Source organism: Miscanthus floridulus, chromosome 5 (genome assembly GCF_019320115.1).
Source record: "Miscanthus floridulus cultivar M001 chromosome 5, ASM1932011v1, whole genome shotgun sequence".
NCBI lineage: Eukaryota > Viridiplantae > Streptophyta > Magnoliopsida > Poales > Poaceae > Miscanthus > Miscanthus floridulus.
Genome location: NC_089584.1, coordinates 124,975,390 through 124,985,703, shown reverse-complemented (window position 1 = coordinate 124,985,703; position 10,314 = coordinate 124,975,390). Strand labels below are relative to the sequence as shown.

At 46.4% G+C, this 10,314-nt stretch overlaps 1 long non-coding RNA gene across 4 annotated transcripts; it reads right to left on the bottom strand.

Annotated features, from left to right (window-relative positions):
- Window positions 1–5,617: 5,617 nt before the first annotated feature.
- On the bottom strand, window positions 5,618–7,476 carry LOC136453441 (uncharacterized). 4 transcript variants are annotated; one of them, XR_010759025.1, is made up of 5 exons: window positions 7,227–7,476; window positions 6,971–7,101; window positions 6,679–6,856; window positions 6,476–6,589; window positions 5,618–6,309 (listed from the first exon to the last, which is right to left on the bottom strand). It is a non-coding gene; the product is annotated as an uncharacterized lncRNA (long non-coding RNA). The 4 variants fall into 4 exon arrangements; XR_010759026.1 differs by having other exon boundaries at window positions 6,476–6,551; XR_010759023.1 differs by having other exon boundaries at window positions 5,618–6,589.
- Window positions 7,477–10,314: the final 2,838 nt, after the last annotated feature.

Sequence of the window (10,314 nt, the reverse complement as noted above, 5' to 3'; positions counted from 1 at the left end):
TCATCCGTCCATCCTCGCTTCATCAAGTTGTTTGCGGTCAGAATTTTTTTGTGCATTAGTGTCCATGCGAAGAATCTGCATTTCGGTTCCGTCTTGGCCTTCCAAATTGTGATTTATTGTGAAAGAAAAACATTGTACCATGATAAGTCATGCTGATAAGTTCAAGCGAACAGGGTAACCACTCTTCAATTCTATACACTGTACTACTGCGTTCTAAGCAGAATGTAACTACGCCTTATTTTATTACTAGTCTGAGTGTCTGATGAAGTCGATCGAAGCTTATTATGGTATATTACCCAGTGCATCGTCCTTGTCGTTCTTGTAGCTGTAGGGGCAAGGGAAAATGGCGGTGTGCGGCTGCACAGCAGACATGCATCAAAGGGAGACAATGCATGTGTCAAGTGTGTGAAGTATATACAACCCAGTCCAGCAGTGAGCATTAGCAGCTGTGGTAGATGTTGCGTATGAAGTAGTAACGAACAGGAAAAAGGCAGTACCGGATTGCGCAGAGCTTTGTAAGGGGAATCGTCCACGAGGAGGGTGTTTGAGTGCGAGAACTCCCCCTGCTGCCAGGGAAGTTCAGGCTCCTTGTCCCACATTTTCTTCAGTTCCTTCAGCACTAGCAGTTTGACCTTGTTTTCAAGGGTGTTCAGTCCAGGTGCATTTAGACAAGTCCTAGCCGAATCGATCAGCACACCTGGCAAAATGAGAGAAACGAACGCATATATAGGATAGGCTGAACCGATCAGTTCGTTCTCCAACAGCAGATGATGTTTCAGTTCTCTCATCAAGATACTAACAAGTGTGTCGACATTAGCTCTCTGTTGTAAATAAAAGAATATTATATCATAATCAGCAATTCAGAATATTATTATATCACTAGTATATTACCCGTGCTAATGCTACGGCAACTTTCGGGTCTATGCAAATTAGAATTGAAATATATGCAAAAGACTCCAAATGATAACTTAGAGAACGAGATTTAGAAAGGCTCTTGGAGATTCTCTAAAACAACCCAAAGATGGTTCCCTTGCGTAAGACTTAGCCATTACAGCTCAAGACATCACAATGCAAACCAATCGTATGATTTGGGAAATCCTTTTTAATAACTTTGACTTAAATATCTTGGAAAGCAAAAAAGAATAATGTTATGCCTCGTTATAGAAAAAAAAATATTTCACAAACCGGTACTCTCTCAAATTACAGATGCATGTTTTACTTTTTGAACAATTATTACATTGCAACTTGTAACACCCCTGGTGTTACGAGCTTATTTAGCACCGTGATTTAGGCCTACGAAAATTTCTAAAACGATTTTTCTCGGATTTTAAAATTTGACTTATATATGTCTGATAGCAAATAAAATGGCGAATGGCTTGTTTATTTGATTAAGCGTGAAAAACAATTTTTATAAACAATTCGCTGTTCACATCCGGGTCGCGTTGTCGGACCACGTCGCCGTGTATGCGGGCTTGCTAGATATCGCCAACGGAGCTATACCGCAGTCTGCCTCCGTTGTCTCGTCACGTTATTGTCTTTGTCGCAGCGCCGTTGTCTGCCTTCGCATCCCGCTAAGTTGAGTTGTCTCATGTCTGCACGCACCTACTTTGTGTGTGTGTGTGTGTATATATATATATATATCTATCAATTCTTCTTGATCATTGATATCACACAGGACGGAATCAATTTTAAGTTGAACTGATTGTTAGTGTGACCTTTTGTATGAATAAAATAATAATAGTCTCGAAAGATTAGCTAGATAAAGATACTAGTGGCGGGTAATGCTAGCGGCTAGCGCTAATAGCTACTTAGCTAGCTGCAAAAGTACCAGCGCAGGCCTGCGCACAACAGAGTCAGGAAGGAGCACCATTATTGAGCTGTGGCAGTGCAATGGATTGGATCGGACGTTCTGCCACGCTGTGTTTAGGAAGTAGAGGACAGAGCCGCACGCGTCTCCTTGTTGCCTCTGTCTCTGCGTGTTTTTTTCCGGGTCAAGTCAAGTGCGTCGCGCCATCCGTTCGCTGTGCCTGGCCCCGCGCTGTTGCCTGCCGCGGCGCTGTTGCACTTGACCGCGCGCATGCACATCTTTTTGGTGCTATCCGTGCCAACCGACAAGCCACTCGCTCGAGCATGCAACACGAATTTAATAAGCTAGCGCTCAGCTTGATCATCGGCCGTACAACCACCCTCGTGATGCTGTCCCCTTTCTTTTTGTATTTTTGCTGCCATGTCCGTCGGTCACTCCTTGCTTCCCTCGCCTCCCTCCGGTTGCCTGCGTGCGTCTTCATCCTGCTCCCCTCGCCACCGCCTAGGACCGAGCCGAGCCGAGCGCTGTTTTCCCCTCCCTCTCCTTTCCTGCTGTGCCGAAGGAGGTGCCCCAGCCCTGCAGCGCTGCTGCCAGGCCACCGCGCGTGCGCACTCCCCACGCCGCGTCCTGTGTGGTCGCACGACTGCCGCGCCCGGCCGGACCACGACTCCGCTGCTAACCACACGCACAGCGCGCCGAGTCCACGCGCAACTCCGCCTCGCCGCGAGCCTCCTCAGCACCTCCGTGGCACGCTGTGGTCGCCATGGCCGCGGCCACCGTGCCCTGCCCCTCGCATGCGGGTGTAAGCTCCTCGGCCCATGCGGGTTCTGCAGCCGCAGCGCGTCCGAGCCGCCGGTGTCCCACGCCGTCTCGGAGCCAACCACATCCACCGAGCCCGCGCGGCCCCACCGGTAGCCGCCTTGTTTAGCACCTGTCCGCCTCCACGAACCGCGCCGGCTGGACGCCGCCGATGGCGGTTCTCCGGGGCTCCACCGTGCCCGCGCGCCCGAGCCGCCTCGCTAGCCGCGACCGCACGACTCCGCCACTACCGAGCGCAACCACGACGAGTCTCACGCCGCGTCTTCACTACGAATAATTTATATAAGGTTCTTACTACAAATACGTGATCCATAGAAATAGTGCTGATTGAACTGCGAGGTGATTTGAGGAAAACTCGGGGGTCTTAACGCAAAATTACCGCCGCTGCCCTGCCCTGGCGGCGTGGGCCGGCTTGCTGGGCCGTCCGCGTCCGCGCGCTTGGGCCGGCCTTAGGCCGCTGCGGCGAGCGTGCCGGTGGGCCGCCTGTCTGCCTAGCTGGGCCGCTGGCCGCGCGCCTCGCCTGGGCCTCTGGCCGCGCGCGCTGTGCCCCGCCTGGGCCGCCGCGCCTTACCGCGCTGCTGGGCCGGCCGGTGGCCACCGTCCGCGCTTGGGCCGCGCCTGCCTGGGCTACCCTGACCGATTGGGCCGATTTGTTAACTACTGGCCCTTTAGTTTCTAAAGCGATTGCTAAATTAGTTTCAGGAATAAACTTGTAAAATCAATATAAGATTACGTAGTTGTCCAAAATGATAAAATCAGTTTTGTTAGTCTCCTAAAATCATGATCTACATGTTAGTATAGTTTGTTCACATAGTTTGATAATATTCGTGGAAGCTATATAATTAATTTATGGTACTTAACACTGTAAAATATAAACATGTAGGAATTTCCATGATAAATTGGTAATATTGTTGAATCTGAAATTTGTACAGTAGGCTCCTATCAATATTAGGTACTCACTGTAATTGTTGTAGCTTCGGAATAACTAATTGCTAATTAGATAATGATGTCCTATTACGAATAAAGATTAAATTGATGGAATAGGATAAAGAAACAACTTAGGTTTATATAACTAAAATAATTGTTGGGAAATAGCCCTTATCCGACAACGTGTATATGTAGCATAAGTACGGTTGTCGTTAGAGCGAGCTCGTTAGTTTGTGAGGCATGATCGGGTTTCTAAGCATTTCGGTCGTCGTTGATTATTTACATCTATACATTTGCATCAATGCATATTATATAGGTACGATGATGGATCAACGGATCGATCAAAGGATGATTGGGAATCCGAAGATGGTGTAATGGTATTCTCTCCAGAAGATGATGCAATGGGCTTTCTATCCAGATGATTGTGGATGATCTGAAAATACATATACTAACTTTTTAATATACATCTTACCCCGACAAGCCCCGGTGCATAACCCCTACTTTTCTGCAGTTTAACTTATATTTGTGCATTAAGTTTTAAGGAGTTGAATGAAACCCACTTGCATATATATCTTTATCCTATGAGTCTTACTAGTATGACAGGATCGTGTAGAATGCTATGCTACAGGACTCCGGTAGAAGTCGAGTGATTGCCTGTCATTCGCGAGAGATAGGAAATATATTACTGTATTATTATCACTTGGAAAAATATAAATGGTGGAAAGAAAAATGGTGACCGGGCAGGGATATGGTTTGGGTATTGGTGGGTGTAAGAGGTTGTGTCGCCGTGGACGCGGGGCATGGCTTGGTTACACTATTTTCCCTGCCTATGTTGGTTAAGGACCGGTCGTTGCATAAGACTCTAGGCAAGTCACAGACTTATTATCCCGAGCACATACTTGGGTATGGGCGCTTGGAAGACTTGTTGCTCTCTTGTCGTGGATCCGACTCTTTCTGGACCGACTGTCAGGGTTTTATTTTGGTGGAGGAGGTCCTTGCACCGCACTGAGTCCGGGACTCAGGGGCGGGGGCTTGGAGTCCCAGTTTGAACGGGGACCTAGACACTCGGGACAGGATGGTGATGGGTTGGTCCTGCTTGTGCCTTGGGTACAAGCGGGGTGTGTGTTTTCAGGGTACCCAGCTGCGGGCATTGAATCGCGAATCGCCGGCGTTCCGGTACGGCTTGTCTACGGTTTAGCATCGTAGTAAGAACTGAAGAATAACAGATGAAAAAAGGAAATCTGATTGCTTACCACTGCTTGAAAGTAGCACATGTGCTTACTTAGAATGAGTAGTTAATGAACCAATGCGACTATTAATAAAAATCGAATATAAGGACGCATGCTTAGTAATGTTTCCTGCAAATGCAATAAACCCACAAGCCAGATAGCCTTGCATATCCTTGGGGTCTTTTCTTTTCTCCTGTTGGGTAAGTCTTGCTGAGTACAATTGAGTACTCAGGGTTTTATTCCCCCTGTTGCAGGTGACAGGTGGAAGCTAGAGTTGACTCTTTTGTGTGGATTCCTCCAGGTGGGCTCAGAGAACTCCTTTACGCTGCGATCGTAGTTGTTATTTATAACTCTCACCAAATGCTTTTATAAATGAAAGTTTCATAATTTGTTGTCGTAGTTTATATATCAATACTTCATCATGTCATGATTAGATACTCATTTTCGCTATAATTCTGATCACATGTTTATATTCCGCTGTTAAATAATAAATGTTATACTCTGATATTGTATTAAAAGTGATGTAAGAAATGGTTAAAAATGTTATAAGCTTTATTCTCTCATTTGTGATCCTGATGAAAAAATATGGATTTTTGGGTTCTCCCCTGCGGTGTGCCCGACGGAACCGAGTAATTTAGTGTTCTCCTCTGATTGCTTAGTGTCTAATGGAAGACAAGCACTCCTGGGAGGCATTAGATTATGCGGTTCTGCCACACAACTCTACTAATTACCACAGAACCAAATACATAATTGAAGATATATTATAACTTCTAAAATTATTTTTGACTAAATTGATCTGTAGTTTCTTGAAAGAGTAAAATGATGGCAGCCACCATATACCCCTCTAGCCAGCAGCTCCTGGTGGCTCCATTTTGCATGTCCCGAGCTGAACCGCAACATGCACTCGGATCCACCTCGACCACTCAGGGTCAATGCTCATATGAAAGAGGAGAGTAATCCAACTATCTAAAGGCCTTAAAGACTATCAGCCGGTCACTCACCGTCACCTCGATCAGGAACGCCTCATGGCTTCATGTCCGGCTGCACCTTTTTTCTGTCTCTAGGCGAAACAAAAACAATCAATATTTTTTTCCAACCCTGCCTCCATGCAAAAAAGATACATGGTAAGTACCAAGCCAAGCCAAGTTATGTGCCCTGTGCAACGATGATGAGTGGGACTCCGAGGAAGAAAACACTTTGTAGCTTGGTGTTACAGTTAGCACGGGCAATAAGCATAGAAAAACGAAACCAACATATATTGGAAGAGAAGATGTCATGAAATATTTTTAGATCACAAGACAGTTTTTAATTTATGTAAACAATTAACATGTCTAAACTTTAGATAGTTTTTTTTGTAACTCAGCCACTCAGGCAAGCAGTTCTTGCGTAAATGTATAGCCATTAATCTGGCTGGAGCTTGAGAAGAGAGTGATTGCCGAACATAAACCGGATGACCAACCCTGATAATCGTTCCTTTGCCATTTGATGACAGGGATTACTCGCGGACTAGATTTTTCCCAAAGTAACCTATAGAATTTTATCCGAAATTCATCAAGTTAGAAAGTCCAAAGCAGATAGGTTAAATTCAGGTCGATTTTAAGCAACTAAAGTACAAATTCGCCGTGGTCTGTTAAGCAACTAAAGAAGTACAAATTCGCTGTGGTCTGTTGAGCAACTGAAGAAAAAGGACTACCTTTTCCGATGGCCTGTGGGCATGAGGCTGGCCTCCTACAATCTGATCTCTCAATTGCAGTAATACCCTTGCTTTGCTATTAAGAAAAACAGGACTAAGAAGATTCACTATAGACTGGTGAGAAATGCAAACAAATTCAAAGCTGGTTAGTTACCATCCTAAAAATTACAACACCATCTACACAAGAAGAATCTCTGGGTTACCTTATCCCAGATCTCGGCAGGCTCCAATAGCTCCTCCAAGGCCTCCATGGTTCCTTAATAAACTTTTGTGTGGTGCCAGGCGCAGGAATTTCATCATCACTATTACTGCAGATCATAGCCTCGTTTCCAACTGGATCAGAGTAAAATTTTCTCATCCTCCGTTGGTTTCTGTGCTGCGCTGTGTTGTTTAAACAAGAGTAAAATAACATAAATATAAAAAAGATTAAAAAAATGATGCACTGCTCATTCTGAGAAGTTATATGAACAATGTTCCATACACAGAACTACTCACGGAATTAATGAAGCAAATAAACTCAGGTGGACTTGCATGGCCCCGATTTTATTTGGTGTATCAGCTGCGTCAGCTTCCCTGGATTACAACGACGGAGGCAGCAGTGCCGCATTGGCGTCCCTACCCATCCGCTGATTCGGTCAGTGCAAGGCACACAAAACAGCGAAACATGAAGTGGAACTGATAAAACAAACAATTAGATTCCAGAGATCTGGCTGGCAAACCCAGGGTTTCTGGATCAAAAGTACGCACTCACCATGGATCGTTACCAAGTGGAGTCGGAAGATTTCAACGACGAAGCCATGGCGGGCGGGCGGTTAAGACTCTCGCTTCTCTCCTCCTTCCCGTGCCGCTACGCCTTGTACTGGGTCGAACCGTGGGGACAAAGTCGAGCCGGCTGCTGCACTCTTCTTCTGCAAGGCGAGGCGGGGCGGCGCCGCGGCGGGACGGGTCGGGAGGAAGATGGCGCGGGACGGGCCACTGCGGTGTTTCTCCGTGTGGAAGGATTTTTGGAAGGAAACTTCTTTGTTTTTTTTTGTGAGTTTGGGATTTGATCGTGGGTCTCATCCGGTGTGTCATCGTGCAAGCGGCGTGCGTTGAAGCGAGAGGCATGCGTTGAAACTTGAGGGTGGGAGATCAAATAACGTTGGCCATCGGATCGAGTTGAAGCCTGTGAGCAAGGATTAGAAACGTTGGCCATCGGATTGAGTTGAAGCCTGTGAGCCAGGATTAGAAGCCATAGATTTTAATGATGTTGAAATCCTAGGTACAATTTTGTTGGTGCACAATGGTTAGAGTCTCTTAATGGGGGACGTTTTTTTTTAGACCTAGTATAGTTTTGATTGGTCCCTTATAGTAGAGATAATCAGCAAATCAGCACCATGCAGCAGAAATATATATACCGACGTGCTTAAAGAGATGCAGGGAAGTACAGACAAACAAGTGACTGCATCTGATCCTGCTAGCAGGGATGACAACAACAACGTCAGGGAAGTTGATCATCGAAATTGCTTGCATTCCAACTCAGCCTTGCTACCTCTTCCACCACCTTCTCTTCAACAGCAACGTCAGCCATTCCTTCCTTTCTTCTACTCGAGTACAGTGGCGAAACTAGAATTTTAATTTAGGGTATCCCGTCCAAAAATTTTCATATATAATTTGGTAAATACATTTTAGCAATTCGGTAATAATTATAAATTTTGTAACATGATTCGGTAAATTCAAGGATCAAGTTGAAATTATCCACTAAATACATTATAAATAGTTCAAATATAGGCATAAAAGAGTACCAGAGACTTACAATGCTATTTTTCTGAATGTTTTATTTGACGCTTTCGAAGAGACATGAATGTCTTGAGTATATCATCTTCATCAACTTCAAAGAAAATATGTCTTGAGTTAGAAGGATTGAAGGCCGACATAGAAGACAACAACTCTATATTACTCTGCCAAGAGGCTGCTCTTCCAGCATAGGTTCGACCGGATCAAGGGAACGTTTAGAAGTAAGCCAGGCTGAAAATGTACTATTCGCTGATTTGCTGTGAGAGAAAAACACTGTACCATGGCTGATAAGCCAGGCTGATAAGTTAAGCGAACATGGCCGCAACATCCGAGTTTCTCTTCATAAGAGCACAAATATTAAACACAATACTAAATAATTAAGCAATTTATTATTTGTGATGTTTGAAAATTGCTATTGAAGTACACAATAATTTTTTTTTAAAAAATACGAATAGCACAAGAGACCGAATAACAAATTTTGGATTTCATCTAAACAAAATAACGAATCAAGAATCAAGACGAGTAGACGACGAACCTCCGTAAGACTGTGACTATCTGATAATCTAATTAGTGCGACCGTTCAGGCGGCACGGCATGAGGCGGCGTGTTCGATCACTTCGATGTTCCATCCTCTCGCTTCGTCGCCTCCGATCGAGATTAGATTAGGTCATTAGGGATAGGTTAGGGAAATTGGGAGGAAAGTCTCCCGTACTCACGTGGGCAGTGGGATTGCGTAACTGCGTATGCACGGCGGCACCAGGTGACCAGGCCATCAGGGCGTTTCATGGTCCTTTGGTGGACTTACCGTGTGGGCCGCCTCACGTGGGCCTTTCTTGGTGGCGTGATCCAGGATTCCACCAGGTAAGTCATTTTCTTTTCTTTTTTTACAATATAGATACTTATACATTATACGATATACCTATATATATAATACTATGCTTGTCGGTACTACAGGGTATGCCAGTGCATACCTGGCATACCCTGTGGCTCCGCCACTTCTTGAGTAGTAGTATTCGCTTGTAGAAGTTGCAGTCCGGGTCAGTCTCTGTGATGGGAGGCTGACCAAAAGGTAAGAATCAGTGGATCTAGGAGAGGAACTTGCACTGGATCTTGGATCTCAACTGGAGTAGATCTTGAAACTGAGATGGAAATGATGCTGGTTGACAGCGAGGCCGGCAGTCACGTATCAATGGCGAGGAAGTGGCGGAGATGAGACAAGGAAGGCCGTGGCAGCGGCGGTGAGGCGAGGGCGGCGAGGATGGGCCGAGGACAGTGTCGACGGAGGCGGTGGTGGGCGAGGACGGCGTTGATGAGACGGTGGTGGGGCGAGGACGGCGTCGATGAGGCGGTGGTGGCAGCGGTAGGGTGCTTTCTTCGTCTCGCGCATTGCCTCGCTCGGGGAAATGCTCCCCGAACCCGAGCGTGTAGGAGGAGCCACCTCGGGAAAAAGCCAGGGTTCGGGTCGAGCTCCCCCTCCATGTGGGCTTCCAAATGAAGGGGATTCTAGCCCGTGGCGTAATTCCGCGCGGGGCATCCTACCTAAAGAAAAGACCGGGATATCCACAGGGATCTGGACTTCCAAAGGAGGCCTATGATGTCGAAGGAGATGTACGGGCCTATTCGGCTGATATTAAAGCCGACTGAAGCTGTTTTATTACGAGAGAAAAATACTGTATATTCTAGCTGATAAGCTGGCTGATAAGTTCAAGCGAACATGCCTGTAGGATAGAACGGATGATTTGCATCTAAGCGAGCGGCAGTGGTGGCACATTTGGGGATTTGAGGAACGGGACGGCTAACGCCCGGACGTCCGACCCAAGGCCCGTGTATGGACACCCGCGTTTCCTGTGTTCGCACTAGCAATCCATGCCCACGCTCGCAAAAAAACAACACGCCCCCACCTGCGCTTAGGTTTCACGTGCCCATGAGGGGCCCACGCCACCCGGACGCCGCCAGACCACGCGTGGGGACCGATCGCATCCCCTCCGCTTCTCACGCGCATTGCAACATGTGCAACACCCGATCTACTTTTGAAACATCCAGATACAAACACTTGCAACATA